This window comes from Macaca nemestrina, chromosome 9, assembly GCF_043159975.1.
Source record: "Macaca nemestrina isolate mMacNem1 chromosome 9, mMacNem.hap1, whole genome shotgun sequence".
Classification (NCBI taxonomy): Eukaryota; Metazoa; Chordata; class Mammalia; order Primates; family Cercopithecidae; genus Macaca; species Macaca nemestrina.
Window position 1 is genome coordinate 115,207,076 of NC_092133.1, and position 22,670 is coordinate 115,229,745.

The 22,670-nt window shown below is 44.2% G+C and overlaps 1 long non-coding RNA gene across 11 annotated transcripts in view; it reads right to left on the bottom strand.

The window, feature by feature from the left end:
• The window catches only part of LOC105479964 (uncharacterized), a 295,667-nt gene extending 279,756 nt beyond the window's left edge, over nucleotides 1-15,911 (bottom strand). For 4 of the 11 annotated variants that reach the window (XR_011608178.1, XR_011608182.1, XR_011608181.1 and 1 more), the window contains exons 1-3: nucleotides 15,571-15,911; nucleotides 14,882-15,448; nucleotides 5,955-6,045 (exon numbers count right to left, since the gene is read on the bottom strand). This is a non-coding gene — a long non-coding RNA (uncharacterized lncRNA). Of the gene's footprint in view, nucleotides 1-5,954; nucleotides 6,046-8,267; nucleotides 8,405-9,363; nucleotides 9,510-14,881; nucleotides 15,449-15,570 lie in introns of all 11 variants that reach the window. The other 7 variants (XR_011608175.1, XR_011608180.1, XR_011608172.1 and 4 more) reach the window with 5 other exon arrangements.
• Nucleotides 15,912-22,670: the final 6,759 nt, after the last annotated feature.

Sequence of the window (22,670 nt, forward strand, 5' to 3'; positions counted from 1 at the left end):
CATGGTGGCTCAAGCCTGGAATCCCAGCACTTTGGGAGGCCAAGGCAGGTGGATCACTTGAGTTCAGGAATTTGAAACCAGCCTGGCCAACATGGTGAAACCCCATCTCTACTACAAATATAAAAATTTGCCAGGCATGGTGGCAGGCACCTCTAGTCGCAGCTACTTGGGAGGCTGAGGCGGGAGAATCAGTTGAACCCAGGAGGTGGAGGTTGTAGTGAGCCAAGATCGTGCCACTGCACTCCAGCCTGGGCAACAGAGCGAGACTCCATCTCCAAAAAAAGAAAAAGTCTTCTGTAGGGATACAGACAAATGACTGAGTTTCCTATGTTCATATCTATACAAGAAGCTATAGGATGAAATATCAGAGAATAAATTTTAATAACCAAGGTCGAATGGACAGAGAAGGCCAAAAAGTTTAAAGGAAAAGCAAAGCAAAGCACTTAGAAACGTTTCCTAGTACATTTTCAACCACGTTTCAAGTGTCTCCTACTAACACAGGAGAATTTTCTATTGAGTGGTGGTCAACACTTTTCTCTTCCTGTGGTCATGCCATCTTCCTCACAAAAAACCAAAAATACACAACTGTAGGTCCCCTTCCTCCACTCACCTGCCAACTCACCCCCGTTTTGCATTTGATGCTGTGAAGTTCAGAGTTAACTTGCTTGGTCAACCTTAGCAAGCCTCCAGTGCATTATCCGTATTATCTTTCTCCCACCTACCTGATTAGGTTTTCGCTTTTGTTCACCTTTTAAATTCGGGTTTCCTGTAAACTCCCAGGAAACAAGGCGAGGAGGAAGAGGAAAATATTTCTAAGTATCTGGGACACTAGTTGGTACAAAACAGTTTCGAAGGGGGTTGTTCCTTCACATTCCTGAGACTCCCAAGGACAAGGTCAATCAGGTCACGCTCCCCTTCTCCCTCCCCACTCCGATCCTGCCCCAAGCCTAGGTTCAGTGGAGACCATGTTATCCCCTACTGACCGCCAGCCTTTCCGCTCTGGGGCTGCGCTTCTCTCCCTAAGTCACCTCTGACTTCTCAGCCAGCAACTATGTTCTTTCCGGCTGCCAAGGACAGACAGGACATGAAACCTTTTATCGTAAAGACAGAAGTATTTTCTTGAGTTTCTTTTTTCTTTTTGAGTCTTCGGAAGGAGAAAAGGAAGGAACCTTCTTTCAAGGCCCAAAACAGTTATAAAAGTTGCGTGCTCATGGCAAACAGCATTTCTCATTGTGTTTATGTGTTTTCTGCCCCACAATTCTGAATGACTCAGATGACAAAAAAAAAAAACAATCCAGGCCTGGGGGAGGGGCACCCGCGGGGTGGTTGTTGCTTTTCAAACTGTGAGGTATAAATGATACAAAATGCCAAAAGAAGCTGGAAACCCATTTTAACCTGAACTACAGGTTTGCATTTTTCCCATTTCTCTGCCTTCTGTCACCTCCATCCCACCCCCACATCCAACTTAGCTTTTCTATTGCAAATAGCTGGGCCCAGGATTTGAATGAAAGCAGAAGCTGTTTCCTCTGCTTACGATCGGCAGACAACTGCATCACAATCTGGGCGACTTTGCAGGCTTGCTACCAATTGTGAAATAAATAACTTCTGATTTATGCCATTTGTGTAGCAGAAAACTACAAAATAATAGATACAAATAAAGAGGTTTCTTCTTGTTCCTTTATGCACAAGAAACCTCTTTATTTGTATCTATTATTTTGTGAAGGCCATAATTAGATGAATAGCTGGCCTTTAGATTTTTGTATCTTTAGGCTTGAACAAGAGTACAATAACAAAGAATTTACAAAAAAGAAAGTAATCAGGACAACCTTGTAGTAAATTTTTGACCCTTGAATAATTCAGAAGCCAAAATCTACGAGAGCCACATTCCACCTGAGACAAGGAGAAATGATTCTTTCACTACAAGAATTTCTTTAAAAAATCAACTGACAAATTTTTAGCTAAAAGGGAAATATCCCATCTAGTTTCTTGAATGACAGTCATTGTTACTTAAAACAGACTCCCGTGTTCGGTTCTGACTGGAGGGTTGTGCAGTTTTTCTGGTTTTAAAACTGATGGCATTCAACATGGCAAGGGAAAGAATTCTCCCAGCCATTTGCATAATTACCTACATTTAAATTCTCGCCTTAATAAATAAGTCCTTTTTTCCCTCAGCATCATTATTCTTTTTTTTTTTTTTTTTTTTTTTTTGAGACGGAGTCTAGCTCTATCCCCCGGGCTGGAGTGCAGTGGCACAATCTCTGCTCACTGCAAGCTCTGCCCCCTGGGTTCACGCCATTCTCCTGCCTCAGCCTCCCGTGTAGCTGGGACTACAGGTGCCCGCCACCACACCTGGCTAATTTTTTTTTTGTATTTTTAGTAGAGATGGGGTTTCACCGTGTTAGCCAGGATGGTCTCGAGCTCCTGACCTCATGATCCGCCCTTCTCAGCCTCCCAAAGTGCTGGGATTACAGGCATGAGCCACCGCGCCCGGCCTGCGTCATTATTCTTTAATAGCATTTTACCTGATTGCAAAAGTAACACCTGTGCATTGTAAACATTTTGGAAAATCCTGAAAATCACAGGGAAGAAACAGACAAATCATTTGTTTCTCCAGCACCCACCAATAACTATTATTCACATGTTAATGTTTAGTCTTCTAGTCTGTACTTCTCAATATGAATATATTCATGTTCTTCACAAAAATAATACGCCATTTTTGCTTTTTCACAAACCATTAAAAATCTTTGCTATCGTGTTTGCAAGTAGATGCCATCCGATGCTGCACCATATTTTTTTCCACCGATTCTTTCCTCCTAGGCATTTGGGCTTTTCCTGGTGGCTCCATGAACAATGGAGTTCGTGGTTATGAAGAACGTAGTCTAATTCAACTCACCCTAAAGTGACACTTCTACCCCTGTGACCAAGAATTCTCCTGGCGGGGAAAACATAACAGGAAAATATTTCATACACTTTTGGGTGAGGGTTGGCCAAACTAGACTTTAGTGCAATTATTAACGTTTCAACGGCAAACTCCTCATTGGCTCATTCAACCAACCAACCAAGAAAGGGGAAAGTTCTCTTTTCAGCTTTACACATTTATTCTCTATGAAGGTACACTTTCCCTCATTCCCTAAAGAGTAAGGAAAGCTCATTTGAACTTTTATATTCCCTTTTTGCTCTGAACTCCATTATAATGTTTCTCTCAATTGTCCCCTTTTCCGTAAAACTTTCACCCACTTCCCCCTCTGCCATCTTAGCCCAGGCCCCCACAACACGGGATCTGCTCCTGTCCTGGGGTAACCATCATTATCTGTTATGTTATCTTAGGGCTATTTAAAAAAAAAAAAAAAAAAAAAAAAAAAAAAAACCTTTTATCTTTTCTCCTAGTTTTTTTTTTTTTTTTCCTCCATCAGAGTTTATGCCCGATTCAACTTGGTAGCCCCACACAGTAGACACTCAATAAATATTTGTCGAATGATTCTTTCAAGGCATCTCGGTCACAGCACTTTCTCTGCATGTAGGTCTCTCACAGGCTGGAGGCCACAGTTTAACAAAGCCAGGGCAAGGTCAGAGGGAGGCCGAGAAGGCGCTTTCAAGTTGAGTAATGAAAGGCGATGTTAATTACTGACATGGGCCATTTAGAAGGAAGAAAAATGCTATCTCTTATTAATTTTGCTGAAATGGACACACTCTTGTCAGTGGCTAAGGGTTAACAAAGCCATTCTTTGCTGAAGGACAGGACAGGAAAACCTCGGTTACGAAAGGACCAGAGCAGCCACAGTGCAGAAACTTCCTGCCCCTACACGCCTGCACCCGCCAGAGATAACGTCTTTCACCATTTTTTCCTCATGTATAAAGTTAGACAGAAAACCATCAAGGAGAGGTTAAAAGTTTCATTTCTACCAAGATGTTTATGATGGGTTTACAGGGAAGCCAGGCTCCGGCAAAGGACCCAGGAATCAAGTTTACATTTGAATGGAGGGAGGTGGGAGGTAGAAAGAGGAAAAAAAGGCAGCTTGTGGAATGGGAATTCCTCATCCTGTTAGTGGACAACACTAATTTAATCAAGAAGAAAGGGTCTGTTGAACAGCCGCTCTCCCTGCGATTTCAGCCTGCCGATAATCTTGGTGGAAGTTCATAAATGCGTCTCAAATGCTCCCAGCCTTTCAGTCTGAACACGCGGTTTTGGCAGTTGTGAACTTCAAGTGGACCCATTTAAGCTGATCAGAGGAAACAGGCTGACAGTGAGCTGATTAGAAACCTCTTAGAGACCTTTCTTTAAAGAGGGAAAGGAGTTCTTAACTTTTTTCCATCATCTTTAGAGAGAGACCCAGGGGTGGGTAATAAAAAAGAAAGGTTGCAAGTGGGGTGGGAGTGGGGGTTGTGGGCGAAGGAAAAGGTTCATTTTAGAACACGAAGAAAAACAACTGCTTTGCCAGCCCTTTCCCAACCTCCTCGCTCTTGTCAATTTCTGCTTTGAGGGAATGTTTGAAGATAACAGGAAAGGAAATCATGAAATGATATGGCAAGGATGAGTGAGGCTTAAAGAGACGAAGGCAAGCTGTTTCCTTGACCCAGGCTTATCTCAAGCTTGCCAAAAAAATAACCATCTATCACAGACCCATAAATAGGTTAGGAACATGGGAGTAAAATGCTGCTTTTAATGATAAAGCAATCGGTGAGTTAGTTTTAGAAAACAACCATCTCAGACATCTTAGGCTTAACAGATGCACACAAAGGTGTACTTTTGTCTGGGGGGGGGAGGGGGGTGACTTCTTGAACAAGCTGAATATTTTTTAGGAAGGAGGAGCTCCACTTGAGAAAAGTTACAAACATATGAACATTCAGAAAGAACATTTCAAAACCTCTCTGGGGAAAATAGGAGTTACTGACAATAATGCACGTGCAGGGAGAGATTCCACTGCAAAATCTAAATAAGTGAGAAAGCTACCTCTTTGCTAGCCGCCAAGCCCTTATCAGCAACAAAAAGTCCAAGTTAAGGATTTGCTTTCCAAACTGATACCCCACATGTGACCTAAAATAGACCAGGCAGTCAGGTTTCTCACTGGGGCCCTTGAGTCTGCAAACCTGATCCCTGCTGAAATACTCCAGGAAGAACCAGATTCTCTGGGTTACAGCCCTTAAGATCACAATAGCAGTTTCAATTCCAGACCTTCAACTGAAAATGAAGTTTACAAATTAGCTTTGAATAAATATTATGCTTCCAGTCTCCAGTGAAGAGCCACAGCTCTGAGAGAAACCAAATTAGAAAAAGACTCAATTCAGCTCCTAAACACACAGAACCAAGCCCAAACCGACCTAGCCTGGCATGTTTCTCTTCTTGCTCTACCAAAATAGCATGGTGATGTCATGCTTTCATTTGTCCCCCAAAACCAGCCACCCTGCCCTCCTAAAAATAGCTTGATGCACTTCTAAAGGGAAAAAAGGGGGAGTCAAAATATTTTTTGAAATAAAATTTTTTTCACTTAAACCGTCAAGCAATAAAAGATAATCTTTTCTTTCCTGTTTACTTTGTCTCCCAGACTCTGTGTGTGTGTGTGTTTTTCCCAAAGTCCCTCTGAAAATCATACAAGAAGGAAAAACCTTTTCCAAAATAATTTATGTAGTCTGACTTCTGAGGCCTTCTTATGTTTGTAAATTTTCTCTTTGTTCTTTGCCAGTGAATGCACCAGACTCAGGATTAACCAAGGACTTATTTAGGAGTCCTTTGAAAAATATAAGCTTATTTGTAGGGAAGAGGACCGACTTAGAGAGTGCTAGACATCAGGGACATACATCAGTGATCCTCAAGGCTGTTTGAGCCTCCAGACACTTGTAACACTTTGAGATACGAAACCTTGGACTCACTAGGGACCTGTTGAATCATTTAAGTAAGGCCCAGCCATCTGCATCATTCAAAAGAAACCCAGGTAGCCATGTGTGGTAGCTCATACCTGTAATCCCAGCACGTTCAGAGGTTGAGGTGGGAGGACCAGGTCAGGAGTTGGAGATCAGCCTGGACAACATGGTGAAATCCTGTCTCTACTAAAAATACAAAAAAAAAAAAAAAATTAGCCAGCCATGGTGGCAAGTGCCTGTAATCTCAGCTACTCAAGAGGCTGAGGCAGGAGAATTACTTGAACCCGGGATGCAGAAGTTGCAGGGAGGCAGAGGTTGCAATGCAATGAGCCAAGATTTTGCACCACTGCATTCCAGCCTGGGCGACAGAGTGAGACTTCATCTCAAAAAAAAACAAAAAAAACGTTAGCTGGGCATGGTGGCATGCACCTGTAGTCCCAGCTACTCAGGAGGCTGAAGCAGGAAGATCACTTAAGGCCAGGAGTCCAAGGCTGCAGTGAGCCATGATCATGCCACTGCACTCTAGCCTGGGCAACAGAGCAAGAAAAAGGAGTAGGGAGCTTGGAGGGAGGTGGCGATGGTTAATGGGTACCAAAAAAAAAAAAAAATGAGTAAGACATACTATTTGATTGCACAACACGGCAACTATAGTCAATAGCAACTTAATGTACATTTCTAAATAACTAAAAGAGTATAATTGGGTTGTTTGTAACACATAAGATAAATGTTTGAGGGGATGGATACCCCATTCTCCATGAATCGCCTGCCTGTATCAAAACATCTCATGTACCCTACAAATATATATACCTACTATGTGCCCACAAAAATTTAAAAATACATTTTTAAATTAAAAGGAACCCAGGTGACTCCGAGGCTCATTCGGCATTAGGAAGCACCCATAAGACTTGGCATGAAGGCCGATGTTCCAAAGAGCAAGCTCTCATGTCCCTCTCCCCACACCAAAAAGTGGGACCTTGTCCCAGCTCTTCTGAACACAGCAGACACCAGCTATTCCAGCTAGACTGATGATTTCAGAACATCCCTTAAAGTAACTTAGCATCTCTCTCCCACTTCCTTCATTTCTCATAAATTGCTATAGGTTGTCTTTGATCTCAGAGTAGACTCCCTATAAAAAGGAGGCAAAGTAACTGAGATGAAAAACAAACTTTACTCAAGAATCCAATAAAAGATGAGTGGAGAGGGTCCCTGCCACAGATAGGAGATTTCATTCACTAAGTCTGAAGACACAGGCAGGGCAATGGGTAATAACTTGTTTGAGCCAAACTTACCCCCTAGTTAGGAAGGCTGGCTGTCATTTACCTGAGGGTTACATTAGAACAAAAGCAAGTCCAAAAAAAAAAAAGATGCTAAGAATAAAAATATCTCTCTTTTTGGGGTCTTCTTAACTTTGTCAGAGTGCTTCCACATCTATTGTCTGTTTTTATAATTAATCCCACAAGTAACTACGTATTTGTTTGTTTTGTTTTATTTTGAGATGGAGTCTCACTCTGTTTCCAGTGCAGTAGTGCAATCTCGGCTCCCTGCAACCTCCTCCTCCTGGGCTCAAGCAATTCTCATGCCCCAGCATCCTGAGTAACTGGGATTACAGGTGCGGGCCACCACGCTGGACTAATTTTTGTATTTTTGGTAGAGATGGGGTCTTACACCATGTTGCCTAGGCTGGGCTCGAACTGCTGGCCTCAAGTGATCCACCTGCCTCAGCCTCCCAAAGTGCTGGGATTACAGGCATGAGCCACTGCATCTGGCGATATTTACGTATGAGATCTATTAACCAGCCTGTAATCCCAGCACTTTGGGAGGCGGAGGCATGTGGATCACGAGGTCAGGAGATCAAGACCATCCTGGCGAACACGGTGAAACCCTGTCTCTACTAAAAATACAAAAAAATTAGTCGGGCGTGGTGGCGGGTTCCTATAGTCCCGGCTACTCAGGAGACTGAGACAGGAGAATGGCCTGAACCCGGGGAGCGGAGCTTGCCGTGAGCGGAGAGATCGCACCACTGCACTGCAGCCTGGGCTACAGAGCCAGACTCCGTCTCAAAAACAAACAAACAAAAAAACTATTAACCAAGCACATTTTAATATTGTTGTCACTCCCTAGCTTAAGAGAAATATGGGAAAATTTTCATGGGATTATGAAATTGATTTCTAAATACCAGTATATTTACAATTTATTTTTTAACTTATCAAGTGAAATATCACCAGTATGTTTACAATTTATTTTTAACTTAATTTTTACTTTATCAAGTCAAATATCTGTCAGAGTGACTTTAAAAGCATTAAGACTTTGGCCTAAATTGGACCATTGAGGTAGGGCATGTTTTCAAATTTCTGTCTTTGATCAGTGCTTTTCCTAAACCACTACAAATAAATGAGAACCTCACTAACCTTAAAGATATGGCAAAGTAAGGCCGGGCGCGGTGGCTCAAACCTGTAATCCCAGGACTTTGGGAGGCCGAAACGGGCGGATCACGAGGTCAGGAGATCCAGACCATCCTGGCTAACACGGTGAAACCCCGTCTCTACTAAAAAAACACAAAAAACTAGCGGGGCGTGGTGGCGGATGCCTGTAGTCCCAGCTACTCGGGAGGCTCAGGCAGGAGAATGGCGTAAACCCGGGAGGCAGAGGTTGCAGTGAGCTGAGATGGCACCACTGCACTCCAGCCCGGGTGACAAAGCGAGACTCCGTCTCAAAAAAACAAAACAAAAAAAAAAAGATATGGCAAAGTAAAGGACGTTTTAGTGCCTCCCCTGGTAAACCATTTCTATTTTCCTTGACTCACTGTCAGTGACGATGTAGACTGATACCTAATTACACACTTAGATTCGTACGAAATTACTAAAACGGCTTCATCGTCTGGAGTATTACCCGAGGTTCGTGGTCTCACAGCCAAGGAGAACAAGGACGCAGGCGCGCAAAAGTGGGAGGTTAAGAGCAGAAGTTCAACAGGCAAAAGAAAGAGAATAGCTCTCTGATGCGGAGAGGGGTCCCAGAGAAACGGTTTGCCAGTTCCACGGTGAGATGCAGGGGCTTTATAGCCCAGCTGGTGAGGAGGCAGTGTCTGATTTACATAGGGCAAGAAAGACTGGTTGGACCAGGTGTGCCATTTGCATAGGGTACGAATTTCTGGCCACCCCCACCCTAATCTTTTAGTATGCCTGGCCTGCGCCATGTTGTCCACTCCTTTACTGTACACGTGGTAACAGTACATGTGGTAACAAAAAAAGGGAAGATGGAGCTTCCATGTTGGACATTCCTGGCCCCCAGGTAGCCCTTTTCTGTCGGCACAGCTGCTGGCATTCCCCCGTGCAAGTTTCCAGCTTGCTTATCTATTTTTGCAGCTGGATTTTTCAGAGTGCTCTTTGTTAGAAAAAATAATAATAATAATTTATTGGGCTGCTTTTTTGTTAAAAGGGAAGCTCTGCTGAGGACTCTGTTGCCCTCACTCTCCGCCTCATTTCTTTCTACCTCCTGTATCATTACCTTGCATGTGATCTCCATCAAAAGAAGTATCTCTACTTCCTCTCAACTTTCCCAGCAATCTTGGTTTCCAGGCTTTACTTTACACCTTTGGGTTCCTCAAGCGCCCCCAAGTTCTCTCAGACTCCTCCAAGAATTTAGTGAAATGCCTAGTAGGAACAAGGGTAAGAGAGTGTCTATAGTCCACAGCGACTCAGAAAACCAGAGGACGGAGAGATCCCTCCAAAACAGGCTCACCAGGAAACCTTAATGGCAAAGACAGGTTCTTTGTTGTTGCTGATGTTGTTGAGATAGGTGCTCATTCTCTGTCACTCTGCCACCCAGGCTGGAGTGCAGTGGGGCAATCATAGCTCACTGCAACCTCGAACTCCTTGGCTCAAGTGATCCTCCCTCCTCAGCCTCCTGGGTAGCTGAGACTACAGGCATACACCACCATATCCAGCTAATTTTCTTTTTTTTATTTATTTTTTATTTTTTGGGAGATGGGATCTTGCTATGCTGCCCAGGCTGATCTGGAACTCCTGGGCTTAAGCCATTCTCCCACCTTGACCTCCCAAAGCGCTGGGATTATAGGCATGAGCCACTGTGCCTGGCCAAGGGAGACAGGTTTGATCTGGGCTTTAAAGAATGGATCAGGATGCAGGGAGGAATCGTTGGCTTTGTATCAGAAAGTATTCGGGATTTACCTGGAATAAGAACAAGCACAGGGCATGGTGGGGGTCACCTCTGAGTGGGAAAAAGCAACTAGAAGATTGTTCTCATTTGAGAGACAGGTCTGTGGGAGACTTCTAGAAATAAAATTGGAAGGACAAGGTGGCAGAAAACCCAATAAAGCCTGAATGCCAAGGTGAGGGCCTTGGAAATAATCAGAAACGCCACTGAGAGCCACTCCTGACTTTTAAAGAGAGTGACATTTAAGAGGTTTAAGTTGGCAGCCATATGCAAGATGTGTCAGAATGAGGTAAATAAGCAAACTGGGTGAGAGGCAAAAGGGCCTCGACCAAGGTTTATTGATAAGTGTGTTGCCCAAGACTGAGTCAAAACTCTTGCTAAAGTCAATCTAGATTAAATCTGTCGCTTGCCTTTAACCTAGCAGGCCAATCAAGGTCTCCAAGGAAGAGATGAAATTCCTCAGAGCAGGTCTTGGTTATGAAGCCAAGTGAGTGGTTATTCACACTTCGTGTCTCTGAGATGGGCACACATGCAGATGTGCTGACTATTTCCCTCTTTCCACTGTCAGTCACTTCCTGGCCAAACTGTCTAAAAACAAGAGAATCACAGAGTCTTAGCGGTGGACATAACCTCAGCAATCATGTGGTTCCTATCATGCACTGGTACATCATTTTGCACTGAGAGCCGACCATGTGACCAGAACTGTGCTGGAGGAGGGAAATGGAACACAGTAGCCTCACGGGAGACAGAAGCACCTTACCACCAAGCACCCCAGCTAGTCCAACTCCTTCATTTTACAGATGGGTAAACTGAGATACAGACACATCAAGTGACATATCCACATTCACACAGGTATTTGCAGATCCAGGTTAAATATGTAGACAGGCCAGGCGCGGTGGCTCACGCTTATAAACCCAGCATTTGGGGAGGCCAAGGCAGGAGGGTCACTTGAGCCCAGGAGTTCAAGATCATCCTGGGCAACAAAGCAAGATCCCATCTCTACGAAAAGTAAAATACAATTAGCCAGTTGTGGTGGTACATGCCTATAGTCCCAGCTACTCAGGAGGCCGAGGAGGGAGGATGGCTTGAGCCCAGGAGTTCAAGGCTACAGTGAGCTATGATCACACCACTGCACTCCAGTCTGGGCAACAAAACAACATCCTGACTCTTAAAAGGAAAATGCAGACACATAGAAATCTACACGGAGACTATATATATATATGTGATGTATATGCAATATATACATACGTCTTTGTGGTTATGTATGTAAATATATATGTATATATGTAAAAGCTCTGTGGACATTGTGACTATCCAAGAGTTAATAAGTGGATACCCTAATCTGGCAAACACAAGGCAGATAGCAAAGCTTCACTTTGATTCAGTTACTTACAGGAAACATATTAATGATCTTTATCACTGGATACCCCAAGGAGAAGTAACCTGGGAGCAGAAAGGGGTAACTTTTGAGCAGCACAATCATTTATTAACATGACCGCCAACCCTTCAGTACCAGTAACTACAAAGCATTCCACTCTCAGAATATACTTTCCCATCTTGGGATGCTTTCACTTAAAACAGGCAAAAATTGGTTGCATTCTGCACCAAGGGGCAGCCCTGCTGAATTAGGTCCTGTGGTTTGTTTCCAAGGTATAGCCACCAAAATTCTCCATTCACAGGATTTTTGTGGATTTGGTTTTATCTCTGGACAAGAGACCAGGCTCTGACAAGCTGCAGAAATCACCTCTTTCTCACAGAATAAGAAGAAGATTGGAAAAGCCATTTAGTAATAATTTGATCAGCCAATTTTCCTCACCAGTGGGCCTTAGCACAATTGCCTTAATTTCTCCCCTGGGTTGGAGGAGCGTGTGACTGACGGGGACTCCGGTGGCGTCTGCGTGGCAGGACGCACACACACGCAGGGCTTGCATCTGACAGAGCTGCAGCAGTGGCCCTGAACGGCTTAGGGAAAATAGTTATGTTTCAGCTACAAACAAGGCCAAACCTGGAGGTGAAAAGACAATCAACAAAGCCACAGTGTTGATACTCCCGAAATGGAAAACAGCTGTCTCGGAGGGAAATGTTGGCTATTCCTCTGTAGCACGGAGGCTGTATGGCAGTCTCCCACCCGCCTGATTTCTCAGCAGAGGATCGGTGTTCATGAGAGAGAAGGAAAAACCAGGCAGAGTCTACCTGAGAGAAGAGCAAAGGGGAGGGAGAGTAAAAGGAAGAAGCACAAAGAAAGAAGAGCAAGCAATTCTGCAGGAGAAATACTCCCAAGGTAGCAGAATAAAACAACCACAGCGCACCGCATGAAAGAATAATCTGGAACTTGGTGATGGTGATCCCTCAAAAGATCTCGGAGGAATCGAATATGATTCCAGCCTTATTCTAAAGAAACTTGGTCAGTTAACGAAAAAAAAAAAAAAAAAAGGTCTTCGGCAGAGTGAGGCCAATTGCAGGAGTATTCAACTGAAATGCATATGATTTGGATGACTTTCAGCTAAAATGAAAATTTAGGATTTCAAGGTATACTTAAGAGGTTTTAAAAAAAAAAAAAAAACTCAAAAGATAGGTTAAAAGGAGAGGGAGTGAGAGGAAACCAATTGTACCAGTAGGGGTGGGGGTAAAGAAGAAAACAAGGAAGGAAGAACATGATGCAAAACTCAAGTGAGACCAGAACATTTTCACCAGGAAAGCCCTAGTTTTAGTTTTTAATATTTTTTTTGAGACAGAGTCTCACTCTGTTACCCAGGCTAGAGTGCAGGGGTGCGATCATGGCTCACTGCAGCCTCAACCGCCTGGGCTCCAGCAATTCTCCCACTTCAACCTCCCAAGTAGCTGGGACTACAGATGCACACCACCACACCTGCTAATTTTTAAATGTTTTTGTAGAGATGGGGTCTCGCTGTATTGCCCAGGTTGGGCTCAAGTGACCTTCCCACCTCCCTCTGATTACAGGTATGAGCCACTGTACCCAGGCCAACAAATGTTTCTATATCAAAAGAGCTCAGAATACGAAAAGGTTACAGAATCAAGAATAGTTCAAGAGTTCTAGAAAGTAGTCTCCCATGTGGAGCTAGTCGTAGAAAAGAGAGGCTAAATCCTGGATGCAGACACATGGGCAGTCCAAGCTCACTATAAGGCCATATGTTAACCTCCAGTCCCGGGGCAAGCGGTGAGCACACACGGGCGACGCCCTTGCAGAGCCAGGACAGGCTCCTGAATTAGATTTTTGCATACACTTCCTTGATTGTTACCCGTGATGTCCCAGGATGAGGGAGAACAAGAAGCATTTGTCCTTTTGTGACAGAGGGTCACAGAAACAAGGAGCCAGGGTGAGGAGGGAGTGGAGGAAAATTATATGTTTGAAGGAAGAAGATGGAGAGGCAACAAGGATGAACATTAAAGGAGGAGGGGGAAGAGAATACAGATCTAGAATTTCTAAATTACCCTTGGCGCAAAGATCTGGTTTACCACTCAAACGGTATAATTATAAAGTTAGCGTAAAGGAGACCAGGGATCTAGTTACTAATTTCTTACTAGCAATAGCATCAAAACCTTCTCTGCTGGTAGCTGGTCTCTTGACAAAAACCGTGTGCCTTGTACATGATGTGGCCTATAGGGAGAAGTGGTTTTAATCAGGCCGATCTATAAAATGGTATGCAGTTGTGGTCTTGCTTCTCAGATGTCGATCCGAGCAGAGGAGAAAGTGAGGGTTGGAATTGTCAAAGTAACTAAGGGGTGGGGAGCGGGAAACACTTTACATAAATGCTCCCTTGTTTTGTAGATGCAGTGTATAGGCTAAGTTCATCAGAAAATTCAGTGGGAACCCTCTGGTGGATTTGAGAAAAATTACCAGAAACATTCCTGTTGTTCATGGTTTTTGGACCAGATTCTACCCGGCCTCAAAAAGGAAATTCTGGCTTGGTTACAGCCTTAAATGGGTGCTCAAATCCCCCCAATATTTGCTGCAAAAGTACTTTCATTCTTACTCCATTTTGGTTCATAAGAACATCAGGCATCAAAGTCACATCCTGGCTGTATCCCTGTTGACCTTGGCAGTGATAGATACAGCCAGAGTTCCAAAGATTATTCATTTCTAAGGTACAAAATTCCCCTCTCCCCTCTGCCTTTTTTTCTTTTCCCAGAGACAGGGTCTCACTCTGTCCCCCAGGCTGGAGTGCAGTGGCTCAATCATAGCTCACCGCAGTCTCCAGCTCTTGGGGGCAAGCGATCCTCTCACCTCAACCTCCTGAGTAACTGGGACTACAGACACATCCCACCATGCCTGACTGATTTTTTTTTTTTTTTTTTTTTTTTTTTTTGGTATTTATTGTAGAGCTGAAGGCCTCACTATATTGCTCAGGCAGGTCTTGAACTCCTGGCCTCAACTGATCTTCCCATCTCAGCCTCCGAAAGCGCTGGGATTACAGCTATAAGCCACTGCACCCAGTCCCTTTTTTTTTTTTTTTTTACAAACTTTGCAGAATTTTTACATGGCAGACTTTTTTTCTATCTAATTATTATTTTCATTTCCTAGGAAAATGCTAAATTGCAAATGTAGGGTTTTGTTTGTTTGTTTTTATTTTGAGACAGGGTCTCACTCTGTCACCCAGGCTGGAGTGCAGTGACACTCTCACACCTCACTGCAAACTTGATCTCCTGGACTCAAGCCATCCGCCCACCTCAGCCTCCCAAAGTGCTGGGATTATATGCATGAGCCACCATACCAGACTCCGCAAATGTAGATTTTTGAAAAAACAACTGCAACATTTTAGCCCTTTTTAAAATCAGGACCCCTAGGTCTTTCCCAATATAACTAACCAGGCAGTGATTCCTCACTCACCTCCCTTTTTTCTTTTTTTTTCTCTTTTCGATACGGAGTCTCACTCTGTCACCCAGGCGCCATCTTGGCTCACTGCTACCTCCGCCTCCCGGGTTCAAGCGATTCTTCTGCCTCAGTCTCCGGAGTAGCTGGGACTATAGGTGCGCGTCACCATGCCAGGCTAATTTTTGTATGTTTAGTACAAACGGGGTTTCACTATATTGGCCAGGCTGGTCTCGAACTCCTGACCTCGCTATTCACCCATTTCAGCCTCTCAAAGTGCTGGGATTACAGGCATGAGCCACCGCTCCCAGCCCACTCCCTTTTAAATGCAAATCTTCTGTGGGAGAATTAAGTCACGGAGCCCCCAGGGAACTGTGCTGGGAGGGGAAGTGGACTGTGTGGAAAGCCAGTGGAAAGCAAATCTGTGCATAGCCTGTAGGGCAGATGCCCGAGGCTTGGGGAGACTGGGAGAGCAGGTCTCTAAAAGGAACTTCATCCCTTTTCTCCTAGGCCTCAGATGATGCTAGAGTCCTACCAGATTTGCAAATAATTCTGGCTCACTTTTGTATTAGAGCAGACGAGAGCCTAGAAGAGCAACAACAACGACAATAAAATTCAGTGTGTCCTTGAGGCATTCTCATGAGATAATATTAAATATATAAATACTATTCATTGTTTTTTCTCACAAATACATACCCACCACCTACCAGGAACTGTCCCAGAAATTGATGAGGAAAAAATGATTTTTATGCCATAACTAATCATATCGTAATATGCACTAGAATAAGCAAAGAACTTAAAATAGGATATCATGGGGACATTCGAATTTATAAGTCTAGGAGTGACATGTAAGCTGGGCCTGAAAGAATAACCGTAATTCTGCTGAACTAATTAAGTAGGGTGTGGAAGAGAGTGCTAGCTGATGAGAAAAACCTTTCTTCTCCTAAACAGGCAGCTAAACTGTGTTTTCCATCCGTTTTTTGCCGTTAAGTGTGGTCATGTGACTGAGTTCTAACCAATTAGAATGAGACGGCAAGGGATGTGTAGCTTTTTCAATCCTGGCCATAACATTCTCCTTAATGCGCTTCTCAATGTCCTTTCTCCTTTCATTAGGTAAAATGGAGATGATCCCCAGGTCCATCTTGGAAGCAGTTTTTGAAGACGGTAGAGACCGGCCCGCTTAACTGCTGAAAGACTAGGAAGGGGTCAGTTTCATGACCACGTGCAACCACAGAGCGCTGTTAGGTGAGCAAAAACAAACGAGCTGTGTCTGAGCCACCACCCGTTTGTCTATGGGTTGTAGCAGTTGGCCCACCTAACCCAGGAAGTGCCGAGAGCACAGGACATGAAAAGACACAGGGCTAAGGTACATGGCACGTTCACGAAGGTACAGGAGAGGCAAGAAATGAGACGGGAAAGGGGACCTAGGACCAGGTCTTGAATGACATGATGACTAAGTTTTGACTTTTTCTTGTAGGTCAGTGGTTCTCACCCAGCGGCAATTTTGCCTTCCAGGGAACATTTGTCAAAGTCTAGAAACATATTTGGTTGTCTTCACCCAGGGGAGGAGGGAGGAAAGTGCTACTGACATCCATAGGTTGAAGCCAAGGATGCTGCTAAACATCCTACAATGCACAGGACAGCCTTCCCCATCAAGGAATTACCTGGGTCAAATATCAGTAGTACTGAGATTGAGAAACCCTGCTGTATGCAGTGAGACACTAGCAACAATTCTTTTTTAAAGCTGGAGTCAGGGTCTCCTGCTGTTGCCCAGGCTGGTCTTGAACTCCTGGGCTCAAGCAGTCCTCCCACCCTGGCCTCCCAAAGTACTGGGATTACAGTTGTGAGCCATCAAGCCCAGTCACAGCAATTCTTAAAAGGAAAGTAACCATCTTTGTGTGTTAGATAATTATAACAACATGGAGGATTCACTGAAGAGAGAGAGAGGAGATGAGAAAAACAATTTCATGCTTTGTTTATCAAGGACCTGTTATGTGTGCTTGATCATGTATCAGGCACTACGGATTCAAAGATGAGTAAGAGTCCAGCAAGGGAAATAATAAGTACCTTTATGGGACCTGGGGAGACTCAAATTCTGGCCTCAGGTCTTTATCCCCATGAGCCTCCTAAATTAAAGCAAGAGAAGGGCCTGAGCTAGAGCAGGGGTTGAGGACATTGAAAAGAGGACCTACTTGAGAAACATCTCAGAAATGAAATGAACCAGGCTGAGTGTTGGAGTGGATGTAGAAGTTGAGAGCAGTGAAAACCAAAATTGAGGTCTTTATCCTGGGCAACTGCCCAGATAATGCTGCTAATAGGAAAATGCAGGAGAAGCAACTGACTTAGAGGACTGTCTTGCATGATTTTCTTTTTGAGAGAGTAAATATCAAATTCCTGTAGGACAGGTACAAGCAACTCACATAAAAATTGCCAACAGCCAATAAACTGTTTCTTTTTTTTTTTTTTTTTTTTTTTTTTTGTCGGAGTCTCACTCTGTTGCCCAAGCTGGAGTGCAGCAGTAAGATCATAACTCACGGCAAACGACCTCCCAGGCTCAAGTGATCTTCTGGCCTCAGCCTCCCAAGTAGGTAGGACAATAGGTGCACACCACCACGCCAAACTAATTTTTAAAATTTTTTGCGGGCCGGGTGTGATGGCTCACATCTGTAATCCCAGCACTCTGGGAGGCTGAGGTGAGCAGATCACCTGAAGTCAGGAGTTCGAGACCAGCCTGGCCAACATGGTGAAACCCTGTCTGTACTAAAAATACAAAAATTAAACAGGCATAGTGGTGGGCACTTGGGAGGCTGAGGCAGGAGAATTGCTTCAACCTGGGAGGTGGAGATTGCAGTGAGCCAAAATAGTGCCATTGCACTCCAGCCTGGGTGACAGAGCAAGACTCCGTCTCAAAAATAAATGAATAATTTTTTTTTTTTTGTAGAGATGGGGTCACACCTTGTTGAACAGGCTGGTCTTGAACTCCTGGCCTCAGGCAGTCTTGCCTTGGCCTCCCAAAGCGCTGGGATTACAAGTACGAGCCATTGCACCTGACCCCAATAAACATTTTAAGAATGTTTGGTGCAAGGCAGTGATGAGTTACACCAGAGGTCTGTCATATCCAGAGGTCTGAGAACCAGGAGAGTCAATGGTGTCACCCTCAAGTTGAAGCAGAAGGCCTGAGAATGAGAGGAGAATAGGGCTCAGGGGGCGCTGGCACAAGTCTGGAGTCTGAAGGCCAGACAACCTAGAGTTCTGATGTCCAAAGATGGGGGAAAAACATGGATGTTCCTGCTGCAGAAGAGAGCAAATTTGCCTTTCCTAGGCCTTTTTGTTGTATCAGGGCCCTAAAGTGATTGAATGATGGCCATCTACACTGGTAAGGGCGAATCTTCCTCACTCAGTCTCCTGATTCAAATGCTAATCTCTTCCCGAAACATCCTGCGTACACACCCAGAAATAATACTTTACCAGCTGTCTGGGTATCCTTTAACCCAGTTAAGTTGACCTAGAAAACTAACAATCACATTGGCATTTTAAGTACATATAAAATCATTTACATTGAAATAGTAGTACATTCACATTGGCATTTTAAATACATACAAAATCATTTACATTAAAATAGTAATGCATGTAAGTATATTTGTAATCGATATGAAACATATATACATATTTAAATATGTATGCTCTATAATTCAAAATTTCGCTTCTAGGAAGAAATTCTACAGAAATAACCAAATGAATATATTAAAAAGTGCTCTACACATATAATGGAGTGTTGTTTATATTTCATTGGAAACAAATGACCACAAATTGGGAATCAGTTAAATAAATTATAATACTTTTGAACCAGATGGAATACTGCACAGCCACTACAAATAACGTACTCATTGAATGCAAAGATATTCACAACATTAATAATACTAACAAATTAACAATATTGAAGTGACCAAAAGCAGGCTGTTAAGCAACCCATATGGTAGAATCACACTGATATAAAACTGTATACATCTAATAAGAATCGAAATTTTTTAATTGGTAAAAAACAAAAGGCGATCATGGTTGCCTCTAGGTGATAGGGTTGTATGTGATTTTCCCTTCTTGGCTAACCCAAAAAAGATTGTTTTTTTGTTTGTTTTGTTTTTCAGGTTTCCTGCACCACAAAGTTCCTTTCACTTAAAATTTTTTTTTTTTTGTATATTTCACAATCTTTACTTGTACCTTATAGTCTAAAGCTATCAATCAAACTTCAGTAAGAACAGTTTCAGCATCAACTAATGAACAGTAGCTAAACCAGAGAGCAGTCAAAAGTGTTTTAAAGGCAGCAGCATCAGCTGATGTTCTGCTGAGTCTCTGGGTGTTCAGAACCACGGTCCCCCGGCACTTCCAAGCACCTGTGGGCTGCAGGTGGAGCCCCAGGAGCCAAAGGGCCGCTCAGCAAAGGGTGGAACTTGGCCTCGCAGTCAGCTGGCTTCTGCCTATTATGGTCATCTTCTTTCCAGAGGTCTTGCTATCTCAGTGGACGTGGAGGTCATCCAGCTGTCCTGGGCTGTTTTCTCATAGAAGAGGAGCTCCCTCTGAAAACTGTGTCATTCTTCAATTCCTGGGCCAAGTCTTGGGACACATCTTTTCTTAACGCTTGCGGGTATGACAAGTGCAGTTCCCATTTTCCTGCACTTTACGAAGTCTCTACGGGGCAGGCAGTAGACATCCTTCTCCATGGACTCCCCCTGAGGCTCCTTCACGTGTTTTCAGGACAGTTCAGGCAGAGCGGAAAGCATCGGCTGCAGCTTCCGGACGTCCCTTGCACCCTGCAGAGAGACCTGCTCTCTGAGCAGACCTCGGACTTGTGCTGTGAGTTCTGTACTCCTTTGGGTTTCTTCCCACAATTGTATGTCTGCTTTACCAGTCTTTCCCTCAGGACATTCGAAGGAAGCACCTAAATCACCATTGTCATCCACGCTTTCAGAGGGACTTGCCGCGTCGATGCTGGGGGACCACCCTGTTCTGCTTCCCTGTTGCCCTCCACTGCCAAGTCCTCATTTTCCATGTGGTCTTTCCTGGTGCAGATGAAGGGTGCTCAGCAGAGCATGGGCCAGGGAAGTCACTCGCCGACTCCTGTTCGAATATTCGGGACTTGAGGCCTTCTTGTCTTTTTTTTTTTTTTTTTTTTTTTTTTTTTTGTGGCGTCTGATTCACAACTTCTTGGTCAGGCACCTCTGCGGGTTGCTGATGGTCCGTGCTGTCATTCACATCGTCCGTGGTGTGCACCGGAAGATCTCCATGCTGTGAAGCGGGCGGGATGCGCTTCACATCAGTCACTTGGGAAGTTCAGGAGACTGCTTTTTCATGCTTTTTTCAGAAGCTCACCTTGGTTAAGTCGAGATCGGAAGACCTGCTCATTTCCATTAGAACCTTCAAGCAGAGTGTTTGGAGCAATCAAGGACTGGCCCGAGCATGGATAACAGGTAGCTACCACTGGTGTGGGCTGCTGGTTGCATCTTGGCGCCGCCGTTTCTGTGGACCTCACCTTAGAGGGAAGCCCTTTGGGCCAGCCCTTCCCTCCTTCTCACTGCGTGTCGTCTCCTGACCAGAGAGGCCATCACAGCAGTGCACGCCCGGCTCACTCAGAGTATCCCTAGGGTCGCTGGCACTGGTCCCAGGATTCTGTACATCACTAATTACCGCTGCCCACAGGTGTGCCAGCAGCAGTTGAGGAGGCATTTCGCTGTGAGCAGCAGGCCCTCCGTGGCTCTCGAGGGCTCCACAGCTCTGCCTCCATTCTCCACTGGCATGTGGGCCACAACTGACCACTCGGAGCCCTGCAGAGTGTTCCACCTCTAACACAAGGGCCCGCCAACCAGAGTAAACCATCCATTCTGCTGGGGGAGGAAAGGCACCGCATGTTCTAGAAAACTGTGTCCCTGATTTTGCTGTGCAAATAGAAAGTGACATTACTTAACGCAGTGCCTTAGAAGAGTGGAAAGAGTTCACGGCAGCCCCCAGCTCAGGCCACTCCAGGTCCCACCTGGCCTTACAGCATAGCTAGAGGGTCAAAGCCGGTCATGCCACAGCCCCATGTCCAGGCACGATCCTCTCAGGGCAGTGTGATGGCCCATCCCTGGTGGGGCTCATTACCCTGATTTCAGGTTTCCTTCTGCTGCAGGGAATCCTGGTCCCGCCTACAAAGAGGCTGTCTACCTTGCTAGACTGAACTATGGGACTATGTTTTCTTCATCTCTGTAACCCCAGTAGCTCGCCAGAGACCCTTATACACTAGGGGCTCAGTCATTGCTTGTCTTGTTTTCTTGTTGACTCTACTCTGACTTAGGGCATGTCGCTTTCCCCTCTTGATCTCCATATTCAGATTTGTGAATAAGAGTTAAGTGAGTGAAGGCCCCTCTAGCTTTAAAACCCCTCCGAACAGAGAGAACACTGAAACCGGAAGCAGAAGCTGAGTGTGGTGAGTGCAGCATTTTCCCCGGGATGATGGAGGGGACCTATGGATCTGGCTGTGAGGGTGGCATCTGGCCACTTGAATGCCTCTGCAGAACTGGACCCTAGTTTTCAAATCAGATTCAAGAATGATCTTTAGTGTGGGTGGTTTTGTGGGGTATGTATTTTTTTAGACTTCGCTATTGACACAACAGCTTCTGGAAGTCTTTTTGACAGAGTATGTGCAGGTGCGGGCTCCATCTGCTCGGCAGCCGCTGTCTGGTGACGGTGAGGGCTGAGAGCTGGACGGTCCTGTTAGAAAGGCAGAGTGCCAGCCTCTGGCGATGAGCAGAGTGACCCGACCTCGTCTCTCCTTACCCCTGGAGCACTGCGAGCTCTTCCCCAGACCGGCTTCTAGGCTTCCCTTCACCCTCTCCCACCAGGCAGCTGCGGCCACTCTAGGATTCCATTTTTAGTTGTACTTTTTTTTTTTTAATTGATCATTTTGTGAGCATTTTTCCCTCTAATGCAACAGAAATAGCACAAGTCCTTAAAAATGTGGGATCTCTCAGCTCCCACAAAAACAAACATGATGGCCTATGTAATTCGCTACATACTTAAATTGCTAGCTCTAAAAATAGATTCAGAGAAAGGGTGGACACATGTTCTACTTTTCTCATAACAGTCCTGGGTTATGCCTGTTATCCTGGCATAGTTATTAATCCTGTCCCCTTTCACTCTTAGACTGTCCTGGTTTGGAGGATAAATTTGATTTCATTCTATGCAAAGAGGAAATCTATAAAGGTGACATCATCTAACCTGTATTCATATAAACAGATTTTCCAGTCTTATGGTTCTGTATACCTCTCCAAACCCCACAATTTTCTAATCATTTTATGTATTATTTATAGGAAAAGAGCACCAGCTAAAATATCTTGCCCCTTGGATTTCTTCAGCCAGCTGCTGAAGGAATTTATCTTAGTCTTTACTGAAGACTGAATTGTATCAGTAAGACTTTCTTCTAAGTCCTGTTGTTTTGACTTTTTGACTCACTCTGTGCCCTCTGATGCACAAAGTAGCAATAATTTCTACAATGAACCATTGTATTTGTTCAGGAGAAATTATTCTTTTTCCTCACATTTCTATTCAGTTTCCTAAAGGTATGTATTTGAAAACTTGAAAAATTGCCTGGGACGGTTATAGTTTAATGGGAGCATTTAAACATACTTTTCCTAGAAAGCTTATCAGTTAGTTACTTAACCTTTATGAATAGGTTAAATATTTTCCACAGTATTTATATAAATATGATACTTGGTTTCAAGTTAAACCTAATAAAAAGGAAGTTATTCTTGACTTAAATTACTCCCCTTTCTTT